This window comes from Prionailurus bengalensis, chromosome B1 (genome assembly GCF_016509475.1).
Source record: "Prionailurus bengalensis isolate Pbe53 chromosome B1, Fcat_Pben_1.1_paternal_pri, whole genome shotgun sequence".
Taxonomy (NCBI): domain Eukaryota; kingdom Metazoa; phylum Chordata; class Mammalia; order Carnivora; family Felidae; genus Prionailurus; species Prionailurus bengalensis.
In genome coordinates, this window is record NC_057344.1 from 93,536,885 (window position 1) to 93,554,012 (window position 17,128).

Sequence of the window (17,128 nt, forward strand, 5' to 3'; positions counted from 1 at the left end):
GGTTCATACACCCAAAGAATGTTTGTCTGAGTTATTTTTATTTTAGTTTGGTTGCATTTGAGAATACTTACAATGTAAGTATTTAATAATTGGTATGTATTTGATGATTACAGTGTGCAATCAGCAATGAAGAAAAATTATTAAGACTAGATACTGTCCTTCCTAAGATTACTATTAGGTTAGTAAGCCAGAATACAGACTTGAAACAGTTAATGTATTAAAATTCATATGAAAAACACATTTAATTAGCAAATGCACATTTAAAAATGGCATCTCAACTTGACACCTTTAGGGACTATTTAAAAAATTTCTTTCGCAGTCTAAATTTCTGGAGAGGAAGAATATTTGATAACTGCTTTATATTGTTGCTTCTAAAATAATGCTCAGCTTAGAAGCTCTTTGTCTGTAGAGAAGGCTTTTATCAGCATCCCTGCCTTCCACTACACATTCTTTTACAGAAAAAGAGAAACCTGCAAGTTTATATCTCAACATAATCTCAAACTTGTTTCCACTGCTGAGATGATAAACCTTTAATTTTATTTCCCATTCAGGTTTATGCCTTTGTTTAGTTTCTAAGAAGTAGCGAGAAGTCTGTATTTTATTGCCTGAAGTATACAATGAACTGGTATGATATCTAAACTTCCACCTTAGATACAAGTGTAAGAAACAGAAAAAAAAAAAAAAAAGTAGATAAAGGATGAAAAATCTCAGCACAGGCAGGAAAATAACACAAATTGGAGGAAGGGCTCAGCCTAAGAAATATTCATATGCTATCATGTAAATGACTGAGTCCTCTTTGCCACTCTTAATTTAGTATTGAACTTCTGCAGATCTCTTAAAAGAAATTACTCTTAAACATTGTTTTGACGTCTTTATGGAATTTTAATTTACAGTTTACAAAATGTGCAAATATAAATATATTTGTACTACATAATATATATAACAAAATCCAATGATAATACATTGTTTTATGAAAATATTTAAAAAAATATTTTCTTGGGGTGCCTGGGTGGCTCAGTTGGTTAAGCGTTTGACTTTAGCTGAGGTCTTGATCTCATGGTTCACGAGTTCAAGCCCTGCGTCAGGCTCTGTGCTAACAGCTCAGAGTCTGGAGCCTGCTTCATATTCTGTGTCTCCGTCTCTTTCTGCCCTCCCCACTTGCGCTCTCTCTTTCTCTCTCGCTCTTTCTCAGAAATAAATAAACATTAAAAAATTGAAAAAAAGAAAAAAAGAAAAATTTTCTTAAATTATTAAATTATTTAATATATGCATAAAGATATTTTGCCTATATGATCAACATATGTGTAGAAAATGTGCCAAATCATTACTTACTTGGTGTAAATCTTGTACAATGTTTGTGAACAGTTTATATGCCAGGACTGTCGAGCAAAATATTGTTAGGCAACGTGACATTTTCGGGAAAGAAATATTTTTAGTATTTGAAGAAGTAATTATTCAATGCTTTTCAAAATTTGTTAAATATTCTAGCTCAAAAATAAGCTTTGAATTTCCCCTCAATTTTGAAAAATTGAGAAGTGATTTTCTTCAAGTATAATTATAAATAACAAAATATATAAGAACAGTGTAATTGAAAAGCTTGAAGACCCTTAATTATAGTGGTACAAATGTGGCATATGAAACTTGAATTGCAGCCTAATTATTACTTCGTTATGTCTACTTAAGAAATTGCTGACAAATGGTTTATAGTTTTAACTTAAGAAACTAGAATAAAATTTAGAAGTAAAGATGTGTTGACTCAAAAAGCATGTTGACATATACTATATAGTTGGCTCTGAAACATATTATGAAATTAAGAAAAATAAATACAGTGTAAATTTGTACTTGAAGTGTATATGTATATCACAGTGAGGTAAACACATTTTTATTTATTAAATAGGACATTCGCACATTCTGATTTTGCTTTCTATCAGATGTCATTCTCATGAGTATTTGTATACTGGTGTGTGTATAAATGTAAACATGTTTATGCAATTTCTAATAAATACATGTTATATACCTCTATATATTATATACATTTATTAAATGTATATATTATGAATCACATTATATCAGATATACTTAGTACTATATATATCAAAGTGGTTTATGTGATTGAAATTCTAATACAATGCAGTTTTTCACATGCTATTTATTCACATATGTGTGCACACATACACACACGGCACAGATTTAATCAATTTTGTCAAATACGTAACCATTTTCTTAATCGAAATATACAATCTTCTTATCACCTTGGAGAGTTCTTTCAACAAAAACATGGCAGCTGCATGTTGTGTGATTTTAGATATTTGTCTTTATGATTCTGTATCAATTTTTCTGCATTGAAGTAATAGACTTCTGCATTTGTATCGGTTGACTGGTACTTTACTATCTACTCACATTGGGGTTGTCTTTTATTGTTAATTTTCAGTACAGGATGAGGCTAACATTTTCTGCAGAGCTGAAAATTCTAGATATTTACTTTCCCAGTCTGCCCTGTATTTAATGCATGTGGACTTGTGATCTAGGACCAGATAATTGACAGCCTCAGTGCCAGACTTTAAATCGAGAGCCACTGTGGCAAAAAAGCATGATAAAGAATCCACGTTGATATCCTGCAGTGACAGCAACAAATCCATTCTCTAGAGACAGCAGTCTAGCCGCCATGATTAAATGCTGGTAGTATTGGTGGGCAGTCAGAATGACTTTTACTCAGAATGTTTTCTGTCCTATGATTTTGCATTAGTTCTGGCTTTGTGGCCTCTCTTTGTTTCCGTCTATTTCTGAACACATTCCACTCTTCTTCTGAGTGATTCTCTAAGCTTACCGAAGTCTATGAAATATTTTCGATTCAAATCAGCCAGTCATTTTTGTTGTTGGCTTCTAAGGACACTGAATGGTATAAATAAATATTGCTCTATGGTAAGGGTGAAAGGGTGGGGGGAGTCGTCACATGTTCCAGGAAATAGAAAATATCTGGTCTGTAAATGACAAGCTACTCCGGAAGAAAAAAACCTTTATATGTAGATATTAAAGAGCCATAGGAAAAAACTAGGGAGAGAAAGAGAGGAACCATAATTGATCGTAGAGCACAACAGAAGAGACAAAATAGATTGCCTTCCTTGGGGAGAAATAATGTTAAGGGCCAACATATTAGCCTCAGGACCAGTTGGAATCATGTATGCAAGCAAAAGCCAACTAAAGAGACGCAACGCATTTCTTCAGTCTGACGTGGGGGAAAAAGTGCTCCTGGCTAGTCACATATTTTGGGCAGATGTGAGGCATCTGTTGCTTACACCTGAGAAAGCTAATTAGCTAATTAAATTCTTAGGAGGAGCAGGAAAACAAGCCTGAGGTACAAGATTCGCCCCAGCTGAGTTGTATGCTCTACTACCAAAATGAATGTGAATTTTAAGCTAAGAGGAAGGAAAACAAGTGAGGATTTTATTTCAAGCCAGAATTACAGAAGTTAAGTAAATAAAAGAAAAAGGATACTATATCAGCCACAAGGGAAAGAATGCACAGTTCCAGTGTTTTCTATTAATTGGCTTTATTATATTAAATAAACATATCTATTCATGGCAAAGTTACTTTTTAATATCAGGCCAATTTTATTATATATTCGATTTTACTTATTATACATAAATTACTACATATTGGACAGCTTTATTATATGAAAATAGAATTTCAATTATACCCATACATAAACTGTAAAGTTGCCCTTGATTCCCTTACACTTAATAGAGCACAGGGTCAGCTGTTAATTCAGGCCACCAAGGTTAGCATCTTTATGTGCTGTGATTAGGTTTTTGTCTGCTGACTCTATAGAAGGCATATTTACATGAACCCCATTTTTTACTCATAACTCACATAATTAGGGTGCACTCAAAATGCTAAAATTACCTCAGTTGCAAGATAAATATCTATTTTACACTAAAGTTCTTGACTGGACACCTTGTTAATGTGATTTTTCTCTTTGCACATTAAATATAAAAACATATCATTGTAAATGTCATGAAGACAAGCTTAGCACTAGGCAGAATGCACTGATTAAAGAAGATTGGACTGTAATTCTAATTACTTAAGTTTTGAAATATAGAACATATGAAGGTTAATTTTATGTGTCAACTTGACTGGGCCACAGGATGCCCAGATATCTACCTAAAAATTATTTCTGAAAGTGTCTGTGAGGGTGTTTCAGGAAGACATTAACATTTGAATCTGTAGACTGAGTTTAGAGAAGATTGCTCTTGCCCTTCTTGAGGTGGGTGAGGATCATCCAATCCATTGAGGGCCCAAATAAAACCAAGAGGTGGAGGAGGCAGAAATCACTCTCTACGCCTGACTTCTGAGCTGGGACATGGGTCTTCTGCTCTTGAACAGGACTTAGGCCATCAGCTCTAAAGATTCTCATGCTTTCAGACTCAGACTGGAACCACACCACTGGCTTTCCTGGGTCTCTGGCTTATAGAGAGCAGATCATGGAACATCTCGCCTCCATAATTGTGTGAGTTAATTCCTCATAATCCTTGATAGATAAATATCTATCTATCTATCTATCTATCTATCTATCATCTATCTATATCATGATATGATATATGTATATGCATGTATGTATATGTATCTATCATCTACCTACCTGTTATCTATCTATACTCTATTAGTTCTATTTTCCTGGAGAACAGGAAAACCATCTCTTCTTACAGCTCTCAGCCCTACTCTAATGACATCTATTTTGTCGCTTACACAGACTCTAAGTTTCCTGGAGAAATTTGAATAACATGGAACACGTGTACTTTTGTTTAAAAAATATAATCTAACATTTAGCAGAGTTGTAAAGTACGAGTTCTCAACAAGTGAAGATTTAAAAAAGCACATGCTAATACTTCTGTGTTTTGATTGCGATAGAAGTGTTAGAACTGAAGTCAGCCACATGTATCCAAGATGAAATTAAGGAATTCTATTTTATATCATGTTATATTTACTCAGTATAACTTGTGAGAGAGTGAAAGATTACATTTGGAAATTTTTAAAAATGCATTGAAGACACCAACACCTTAGGGGATAAGAAATGTGTAATTGCATCATATATAAAACTTTGAATTTTTTTGTTGTTTACTACCTTAGTTTTGAATTTACATTTAATGTTCTTGAAAGGGAAAGTACCTGTTCAATTTTTTTGCTTATAATAAACTGCCCCTTCATTCTAATTTTGATCATGAAATTTCCAAGAATCTTCACATAATAAAGGGAAAAGAATACTACTAAGTGAGGATAACTGCTTTTGTCATTAAAATAATATATTCTTGTAAAACGTATTGTAAAGTGACCCACTGTGCCCTTTAAATGCTGAGGACTGATGCAGTATACAGCAGTGCATTTCATTTGCAAGGTCAATAAAACTGGTATATAAAGAGATACTTTGTTTTTAGTAACCTCTTAAATATCATATAAACATTACATTGAAATACAGCATTAAATAGCTATATTTTTTATAATTTATATAAAACACCCATAAAATACACATATATATTTTTTAATTTTTAAATATTTATTTACTTTTGAGAGAGAGAGAAAAAGAGAGAGGGACAGAGTGTCCGTGGGGAGAGCAGAAAGAGGCACACATGGAATCTGAAACAGGCTGTGAGACTCCAACTCACGAACCATGAGATCGTGAGCTGAGCTGAAGTCGGACACTTAACTGACTGAGCCACCTAGGCATGCCAAATACACATATATTTTAAAGTGGGCCAGAAATTATTGTTTCCGTGTGTCCTTAGTAGTTATCAATCAAGCAATGTGAATAGTCTTCAAACTTCAAACACGTTCTAACAAGGATACTTGAAATAAACTTAATGAAAGAGAATTTTCAAAATTATTATGTTTAATAATGTGAAAATCAGAAAAAAATGTAAAAACCAGAAAATTCTATATTTCTTTGCGATTTTTAAGCTAATCTCAATGTCTTGATAAAATCTAAGCTTTAAAATATAAATACTACAAATTGTATTAACAGATATGGCAATCAAAATTGCAATGTAATTTACAAGATAGTATAATTTGCATAGATATAGAAATAATTTTAGCCTGGCAAATGCCAGATAGATTGCTCTTCTATGAAACTGGCAAATTTAACCTTGTTTGTCAGTAAGACGGCCAATGGTTACCTTTTTTAGAGTCTGTGTAAGCAACGAAATAGATGTCATTAGAGTAGGGCTGAGAGTTGTAAGAAGTGGTTTTCCTGTTTTCCAGTGAGTTCGTGGTACCAATGGAAATGAGAAATTATAGTATATATTTTTTTTATGTATTCAAAAGCTTGCCTTGCTGGCTCATTGTTGCACATAAATCTGCATAATATTCATTATCATTGATTGCCTAGATGCCTTGAAATAGCTTATCTTTCTGTTGATTTTTAAAATCTGCAACCATTTGCAAATATCCAAATATATGATTATATGGAATTACTTTTTTAAAATCTTTATTCTACACATGAAATATGGATCCAACTGTGTTTTCAAGTTAAAGTGACCTTGGTAAGCCATTAACTTTCCAGGGTTCAATTTTCCTATTTCCAAGATGTGATAACAATACCTGCCTCTGTTTACTTTGAAGAGAGTGAAAATAACGGAGATAAGGTAGATTCTCCCAGGGCCTAAAATAGTTGCTGATAGCATATGAAATACTTTTAGAGAAGCAGAATTAACTTCTCCAGCCACTAAGTAAACTCCGACTAAGTTACTGTTTCAAAATTATTATAGAAACTCAAAGAGCAGAAATACAAATATGAGCGCAACATAAAAATTAAATTAAGCATTAAATTGAGTTGAAAACACTAAAGCACAAATTCTGTGCTATGAACACAAACCCAAGAAGAAAAAGGCAAGGAGGCAGGAATTAAGGCTAATGAAAATATAGTATTAAGGAATATTACTTATGGAGTGGTTTATAGTTTACACTGTCACATATTTTATTTAATGTGATTCTCCTAATAATCATTTGAAGACGTGTCCTATAGCAGGGTTGTAGCAGATTTGTGACGTGCCACAAGATGCTTCTTCAGACATTATCATTTTTCCCTTTGCCTATAGTGTAGCTAGCTGGTAACCTCCAGCTCTTTGCCAGAGTGGCCTCATTTTTTTTTTTTTCCCAGCAATGTCATTTATTTTATTGTTTATTTAGGAATACTTTCAAATTCACATAAAGTTGCAATAGTACAAAAGTCTCCCATATAAACTTTAGCAGGCTTCTGCATTGTTAACATTTTACCACATTTGGTAGCGTTTCTCTCTCATTTTTATTTTCTTTTTCTGTAGCACTTGAAAGCAAACTAGAGACATGATGTCCTATTACCCTTGAATACTTTATAGTCGCAAAAAAAGTTCTCTTGCTAATGATAACATAATTTTCAAAATACGAAAATTAAAATTGACCCACTATTACCAAGTGTTTACCAACTGCATTCGTATTTTACCTGTTTACAAATTCAAGAAATGTGTTGTGTTTGGTCACCATGTCCCTTTAATGCTTCAATTTGAAATCGTGCCTCAGTCTTTCCCTATCTTTCATGACTTAGATATTTTTTTTTAATTTTTTTTTCAACATTTTTTATTTATTTTTGGGACAGAGAGAGACAGAGCATGAACGGGGGAGGGGCAGAGAGAGAGGGAGACACAGAATCGGAAACAGGCTCCAGGCTCCGAGCCATCAGCCCAGAGCCCAACGCGGGGCTCGAACTCACGGACCGCAAGATCGTGACCTGGCTGAAGTCGGACACTTAACCGACTGTGCCACCCAGGCGCCCCCATGACTTAGATATTTTTGAAGAATGTATATATATATGCATATATATAATATTTTGTTATATATTACATGTGTATACATATGTGATATTTTTACATATTTGGTATCTTGGAGAATATACATGTATAAGCTCTTTGGCATACTCACATTATTCTCTAAAATTTTTCTTACTTTCTGGTAATAGTTCCTATGAACTTGTCTGATATTTTTTTCTGACTCAGATTTGGAGGCAGCCATGTCTCCAGGGATCTATAGTTTTTTCCATTTTTGGTTTTCAGTAGAGAATACTGTTTAGAAATCAAATATACACATATGTAGATTTCTATATTTATCTTTAAATCTCTATGTACCTACCTACCTATATGTCTGTTTATCTATCATATAAGTATCTTAAAATCCATAAATTCACCCACTCCCTTTAACTTCAATCCAACATGACAGGATTTATCCTAATGCCAACTTTTCCATGTTTCTGCAGTGAAAAATCTGGCTCTAATCATCAACAAGGTATCTATTTACTTAGTATCCCCTGTATTTGATCAACCTTTTGCCACATTAGCAGAAGTCTCAGCCCTGAGCATGCTTCATAAACTCCACCCTGGCTCACCTTCCAAAACAATGATCTAGACAAGCCAAGGACATATTATTCTCAAGGTAACCCTTAGACAATGCATAGCATGATGGTGATTACTGAGAACACTTTCTTCTCAGAATGGCTCTCAGCCTAAGATTAAGCAGAAAAATGGTATAATGGCCCAGTCATTTCCATCCTACTTGGCAAACTTCTAATGGGCAATTTTTCCTTCAGGTCTCCACACTGGGCCTGCAGTCATGTCTATATCACAGTTGATGGCTAACCCTGGCAAGTCCTCCTCCTTCACTTTTCTTTCCACCGGTGTTACTCCCAAAATATTTGTATGACTAAATCCATGTCCCTCTGTCCTTTCCACAGAACTCAGATTATGACAAGGGAGTGGGTAAACCCACCATGACCTCCATGGAATATAAATTAAGGATTATTGTTGAAAATCTTATAAGCCAAAATTAGCAGAGAATAAATGCCTCCCCAATTTCTATTTCATAGAAAAATTTGTGTGTAGGCAAGTTATAGCCAGAGTTGGCACACTATGGAAACAAATTTCATGGTGAGGTTCCTTTGGAGCACCACAAACCTCTAAAGAGAAAGAGAATAGGGAACAAAAACTAATAAGAAACAGGATGTGTTTAGCTATAGAAAGAGGAAGAAATAAATATACAGCCACTTTAGAATCGCCCTCCCTACCATACAGGTGCAAAACCTAAATCAGCTTCCATCAAAGATGGAGTAACTCTAGTAACATTAGCTTACCCCCAATAAACTATAAAACTGGTTAAAATGTATGAGCTAACTGCTTTAAGGCAGTAACAAAATATAACCCAAGACTGAAATCTCTGAGAGAAGAGAAATAAGCAAGGCAAGTCCCACGATAATGTCAGATCTAGGCCTGCAAAGAATTTCCCAATGGCAACACAGAGAACTGGATTTCAAACACAGCATGGAGGTCCTACTAAAATGAGGAGGCACAGATCAGAGTTTGGGGAAATAGATCGGTTGTCATCCGCAGGAGCATCTGCAAGTAGAGAGCTTCATAGAGAGGTTGCCCAAGGTTCTCATGTGGTCTCCCTTGGGAGTTAATTGTGGGGGGCTAAGATTTGCGTCCATGGAGTCTGCCTACCAATGCTTCCCTGGCAGTGGCTGCTGGGGAGCTGAGAGTGAAACACAAGAGTGTAAATTTGTCACAAGTTAAGGATGTGTACATTTTCAATTAGAGAGTTTTAATGTGTATAAATTACTCCTCAATAAAATTAATTAATATTAATGTTATTATTGCTGATTTAAAAGTAGAGCATGCTAATGGCACCTGGGTGGTTCAGTCAGTTAAGCATTCGGCTCTTGGTTTTGGCTCAGGTCATGATCTCACCGTTCATGAGTTCGAGCCCAACGTTGACAGTGTAGAGCCTGCTTGGCATTCTCTCCCTCTTCCTTCCTCTGCCCCTTCCTCACTTGTGGCCCCCCTCCCCCGCCAAATAAATAAATAAACTTAAAAAGATGAAAAAAAATAAAAGTAGGACATGAGAGATTAAAGAAATTATGTTACTTTTCCTGAAATCGTAAGACCTGTAGGCAAAATGACCAATTGAAAATAAAATGTATTAATCCTTAATCCAAAGCTAACAGCTCTCTCCCCCAGTCTTTTGTCCCATATATTATATTACATATATTACATATAGATATATATGTATCTATATATAGATCTATTAGATATATGTAGATATCTATATATCTATATCTATAGATACATAGATATCTATATCTATATATATTATATAGATCTATTATATAGATCTATTATACATATCTATTATCTATTAGATATAGATTATCTATTAGATATAGATATAGATTAGATATTAGATATAGATATTAGATAATATATATAGATATCTATATCTATATATATTATATATAGATCTATTATATATATATTACATATAGATCTATTATATATCTATATATAGATATATATGTAATACATGTAATATATATAATAAATATATTACATATATGTATATTCATATATTAATTATAGTAATGTGTTATTTTCTGTATGATATTATATCTATCTTGATAGATATCTCAGACACACACAGAGAACTGATTCTTGTTATGTGTGGTAGTTGTGTTCTATGAAGTTCAGCAATACTGAATCAGAGATTACTGAAACATTACTTTTGAGTGAAATATACTTAAGTTCTTGTGAGCCTCAAGTCTCAACATTTTCATCAACTGATCAGTATATAATCTTGTTTCATGTATATTTATCTTTTAAGACACTTTGTTTAATCCTTATAGCTGGTTTATTAATACTGAATGGATGGCCAACAACACTGTAACTCACACCTGAATAAAGTCAATTTAACATACACATTTTCTTTGTAAGGCACATCAAAGCCTTGGGCCTAGGAAAACTAGATAGCACTTTAGCACTGCACTTGGGGGACATTTTAAGCAATTAAATCACCAACAAAAGGTGCAACAATGTGACTAGTTTGTTTTGAACTGAAACTGCTAATAAAAAAAAAAGAAAAAAAACTCTGAAATCTCGAAAGAGTATTAAAAAATATATGTTTGAGGGAGTGAGGCAAACCACAAGAGACTCTTAAATACAGAGAACCAACTGAGGGGTTGATGGGAGAGGCAAAATGGGTGATGGATTTTGAGAAGGGCACTCGCTGGGATGAGCACTGGGTGTTGTATGTAAGCCAATTTGCCAACAAATTATACTAAAAAAAAATACCTGTTTGATAGAATTAGAATACTATCAAGCAACAACGAATTGCAGGACAAAAATGAAAGAAATGGAAGCTAAGAAATATCAGCCCAGTATTTGGCACTGCTAGTTCCTTGAGTCATTATTTGATTCAAAAAGTATAGCTGAAAGCCTGAAAGTCAGCGTAGATATCTGTTAATAAGAGGCTTCAAAACTATACAAAGTTTTCAACAGTCTCACTAAGTAGGGGGCAAAATTAAAGTTTAGTGTCTTCCAAAGAGAAAAAAACTTAAAAAAGGAAGACTTAGAATGGCAAATAGAAAATCACTCTAGGATAAAAGTACTTCACAAGGAATGCAAGATTCAAAACTGGTTCAGTGTCTGAATAGATCAAAGTAATATGTTCATACCATACTAATCTAATGCTAATTAACCTTATCCATCTTCTACATAAGATGGCATTAACCCAAACCTCCAATTACTCTAATTTTAACGTAAAATATTTGATAATCCAAAAAATAAGCTATGTAAATATATGTAAATAAGCTATGTAAATAAATGACACTAAACTAAGTGGAAAAATTGAATCAGTCCAAAGGTAGATCAGATATAAAATCCCAATCCAGAAGGTAAACTTTTTCAGTAGCAAAAGAGAAATTATAAAACAGTAATTAAACAGAAATTCCAAAACTGAAGGTAGAGTAACTGAAATTCAAAATTCAATGGGTAGGTTTTATCACAGAGTTTTGAAAGTCAAAGAATTAGTTGACTGGAAGACATATCAGAAGAAAATACACAGTCTGAACCTCAGTCAAGCATACTGATTAATCTAGGCAGATGATTTATGGAAATGGGCAATTCTTGTAATCTTATTCACAATTGAAAGGTTAAAAAAAACACAACAACATAGATGATCTACAGAATACAGTGAGTGCAGCATAAATGAAATTGGAGTCCCAGAGAAAATGAAAGAGAGATGAGACAGAGCATTAATTGAAGAAATGAAGATGGAAAATATCCAATATGCATGACAAATTATATATAGAATATTAATCCAGTCACAAAAGAATGTATTTGTATGGTTTCCATTACAGAAATTTCCAAAGTGGGCAAAAGTAATCTGTGACTTTATAAGTCAGAATTGAGCTTACTTCTCACGGGGAGGATTGAGGTATAAATTGGAGAGAGTAAAAGAAAAATCTAATTTGAAAGTAATGGCTTATTTGTTGAGTCTTTTCACTTTAGTATAATTCATTAAATTGAACACTTATGGCTTTATATGCTTTATTATGTGTATGTCGTAACTGTTTTCAATTGTGATTAAAATCATTAGTATCTAACCAAAATCTTATCTCTAGAGAACCCCAGTTAAGGAAATGTAAATGGTGAAAAACTATGTCTCATTTATTTATTGTCCATAAGTTGCTAGCCACCTTTCTAGGTAATAGTTTCATACTTATTTAGCAGCAACCATTTTTACTTTATTCTCACTGAGTACCCTTATTCTTGAGAGTCTCTATAGAAAAAGCATCTAAGACTTAATAAGTAAAATTTCAGGGGCACCTAGGTGACTCAGTTGGTTAAGCATCTGACTCCCTACCTCCACTCAGCTCATGATCTCACAGTATGTGAGTTTGAGCCCCACATAGGACTTTGCACTGACATCATGGAGCCTGCTTGGGATTCTCTGTCTTCGCTCTCGCTGCCCCTCCCCCCACTCATTCTTCCTCTCTCTCAAATAACTAACTAACTAAATGAATAAACAGACTTTAAAAAAAAAAGACTTCATGAAATTTCAATCTTGTATATGTTGAGAAATAAATCCCCTCCAAAACCTTTATCTTCAATTTTCCTCCACCCCCTAATTCTTCCCTCCTCCTTCTCTGTTTCACCATCGTGTGGCAAGGAAATTCACATGGATGATTTTACTTCTCTTTGAAATATAATACTGCATGCTGAAAAATACATGGTCAAGAAGTTAAATTTTAGGAAACAAAGTCATTTCTTCAGATTTCATGTAATAATCAGGTTTATAAAATCTATAATCTTTATTAAAGCTTTGAAATCAAATCTTGGCCCTGGGTATTCAAAAGAAAACCAGAGGTTGTTGAGCCAATTAAAACTTATCAGTTGTGTGCTATAGAACAAATCAGAATAAGGGCAACATTCATAATAACTTTGTATTGTAACTTGCTCTGTATTATTTCAAACTGTAATCTTCAATTTATTTTTCCATGTTAATGCAACAAATGTTAACTAAATGTAAAAGGGACAAAAAGTATTTTTCATTGCTGTTCTTTGTAATCAGGAGGACGGGATGTTTAAATGACAAATCGGTTTTCTGGGTGAGGTCAGAATGGAAATCCAAAGAATCTTTTTTGATTCATGCAGAGTCATGTATTAACCACTTGAGATTTGGATAAAAAGGGATTTAAGATTCCTCATTTCTCATTTAGAGATAATTGCTTTAATAACTTACTCTCCAGTTTCTCTTCAGAAAATCATCTTTCTAAATTAGTTGGCTATTGAAGGTCCTCAGGTGCACACATGTCAAATTTAGTATTAACTGAAGTGTATTCTCTATTAGAAGAAGAATTTCCATCTGTGCTTATATTCAATGTCTGGCTACTGAAATATATTTAATCTCAATATATGAATTAGTCATGCAGTGAACAAAACTCACAGGATGACAAGTTAAAGATTTCTCCCTTTTGCCATCAAAAGGATGTATAAACTTGCAGGAAATAGTTGGCCAACATTAAAAGCATTCAAAATTATACCTTTATAATTATAATTATATATATATATATGGTATATTAACATATTCAAATAATAGGATCTTCTACTAATATTATCATTTAAATAATATTATACATTCATTTAGTTATTTTCTAAGGAATATGATCTATGATCTATGATTATCAAATCTACTTCATAAAATATTTGATTTTATTTGAAATGTGCTGCAACATGAAACCTATAATTGTTATAGTGGTAATTTCTCCTCAGGACTCCAACTCATGACTGCTGCCCTATTGTATTTAGAATTCAATACTTAAATAGAATTGGGAATATAGAGTTGATAGCTCCCGAATGTTTTTACAGAAACTCACTCCTTATGTCTGCATTGAATGTGGATGTGTTAAGTCTCATAGCTCTATGTCCAGAAGAGACAGGCAGACCCTACACCAATCCTTCCAGTCATTGTGTTCTCCGTTTTTCTGTGTCTCACTCTGTTTACCCAAGTCTCTCTTCCTTCTAATCTTTATTTTAATAATGGATAATAATTTATTCTGCTTTCACAATGTTTGACACTTTATTATAATACTTGATATTGTAAAGATGAAAACATGTTAATATAAAATATGTATCATTCTTCAAGTAAGTGGATAATAGCTCCTCAAATGTGAAGTACATAGCTGATCTTAATTTATTGCTATAATTTTTATAATCCCTTCAACTGACAGTACATAAAAAGCACCTGTTGTAATTGGCAAACATTTTGATTAATTTAGGCAGATGATTTATGGAAATGGACAATTTTTAGAATTTTATGCACAATTTGAATAACACAGCATACTAAGCATCTAAAGAAATAGTTATATTTCTACATTTTAGATTTTTTTCTGTAAAAAAACCAAGATATTAATCCTGGAAAAGTGGCACTGGCTATAATTTCAATGATACAAAATGGTTTTAAATATACAACAAACTATCAGAATCACATATGTTGAAACCCAAATGATATAATTTCTTTGATTTATGGATATGTCACTAAAGAAAAAAAGTTTTGTTTTTACTTCTCTTAAGATCATGATGCTATTTGTTTTGCATATGAATAAGGTTATCACCTAATTTATTCTGCTTTTAGCATTATGATTTAAATAGTGTTTAGCTAAATAAAAATAAGAGTCACTGAATTCCAAAACTTTGTGTACTTAAAAAGAATATTAAATATTTTCTTAATTCTACAATTCTATTTGGGAAAAAAATTTCATATTTTCTTCTGAAAATACACATTAATTGTACATTTAAGTAAAAGCATAACAAAGAATAACAAAATGAGTACTCAGATTTTTCCTTTTAATGCAGAAATAGACTGATGACATTTGGGAAAATGTCAATCAATTCAAGTGATTTATCTTCTACTTCATTGTAATCCTAGGATGACTAGAAGAGATATAAAAAAAGAATAAGATATATAATCTATTTTCAGATCTCTCTCAGCACATTTTCCAGTAAAGTATGTATAAAATGATGAATTGGCATGAAAGGATATCGTATAATTGATGGTAACAATGTATGGCTTACATTATTAATACAGGAAAGGATGTTCTAAGTAGGTGGATATCTTTCAAGGAAAGAACAGAAGATAATGTGAGAAGACTGACAATAGAATTAGCTAATATTATAAAATATAAAAGTGAATAAATGAGTTATGACTTATATTATAAAATGGCTTGAAAGAAGTCGATGAGAGGAATGTAGATCTGATAACATACACAACTGACAGTTGTTCGGTAGAGGGATACTAAGATAAAAATTCATTGCTTAGTAGAATGACTTAGGGTGGCGTTAACTTTGTTTTAGTCCCGTCTCCAGTGTTTAGAATGCATGCACTTTCTGCATGCTACTTTTTATTTCTGCTAGAACCCATAGAAAAGCAGCTAGATAATCAGAATATCAATAATATCCAACCTGAAAATTATTAGCAAAATATTACATCACTGCTCTCCACCAAAAAAGGAGAGATGCTGTCTCTATCCTAGATCAGATATCTCTAGGAGCCAGGCCACTAGCCTAAATCCATTCTTCCCAGGTGCCTCAGATACGCACAATTTCTGTGACTCCCCTAAGGCCTTTGAAGCTAAAGGGCAAGTAAGCCACCAATCATAATAATTATTATTTGGGTTTAATTACCCTCCCTTTGTCTTTCTCTGGATGCTTTAAATCTTCTGTTTCCATCAAATCTAGTTTGCATTTCTTAACTAGCGCTTGTTTTTTTATATTGTTTTAAATTTTAATTGCTGTATAGCTAACACATAGTGTTATATTAATTTCAGGTGTACAATATAGTGATTCAACATTCCATACATTACTCAGTGCCCATCATGATATTTGTAAATATCTTCTCCCATTCTGTAGGTAGACTTTTACTTTTGTTAATTGTTTCTCAAGCAGAGCAGAGCTTTTTATTTTGATGTGTTCCCAATAGCTTATTTTTGCTTTTGTTTTCCTTGTTCAGGGAACTTATCTAAGAAAAATGTTGTTATGGCCAATGTCAGAGATACTGCTGCTTGTACTCTCTTCCAGGATTTTTATGGATTCAGGTCTCTCATTTAAGTCTTGTATATGTTTTGAGATTTTACTTTTGTTATGATGTAAGAAAGTGGTCCAGTTTTATTCCTTTGCACGTAGCTGTCCAGTTTTCCCAGTACTGTTTGTTAAAGAGACTCTCTTTTTCCCATTACATATTTTCCCTCCTTTGTCAAAGATTAATTGAAAACCCATTAAGTGGGTTTATTTATTTATGAATTTTCTATTCTGTTCCATTCTATGTGTCTATTTTTTGTGCCAGTTGTCATACTGTTTTGATTATTTCAGCTTTGTAATATAACTTGAAGTCTGGAATTGTGATACCTCCACTTTTATTTTCCTTTTTTGAGTTGATTTGGCTATTGGGGGTCTTTTGTGTTTCTATAAACATTTTATAATTGTTTGTTCCAGGTTTGTGAAAATTCTGTTGGTATTTTGACAGAGATTGAATTAAATCTGTAGATTACTTTGGATAATAGAAATATTTTAACAATATTTTTTCTTCTAATCCACGGGCATGAAATTCTTTCCATTTCTTTGTGTCATCTTCACTTTCTTTCATCAATGTTTTATAGTTTTTAGAGTATAGATCTTTCACCTCTTCGGCTAAATTTATTCTTAGGTATTTTTTTTTGATACAATTATAAATGGGATTGTTTTCTTAATTTCTTTTTCTGATGCTTCATTAGTATATAGAAAGG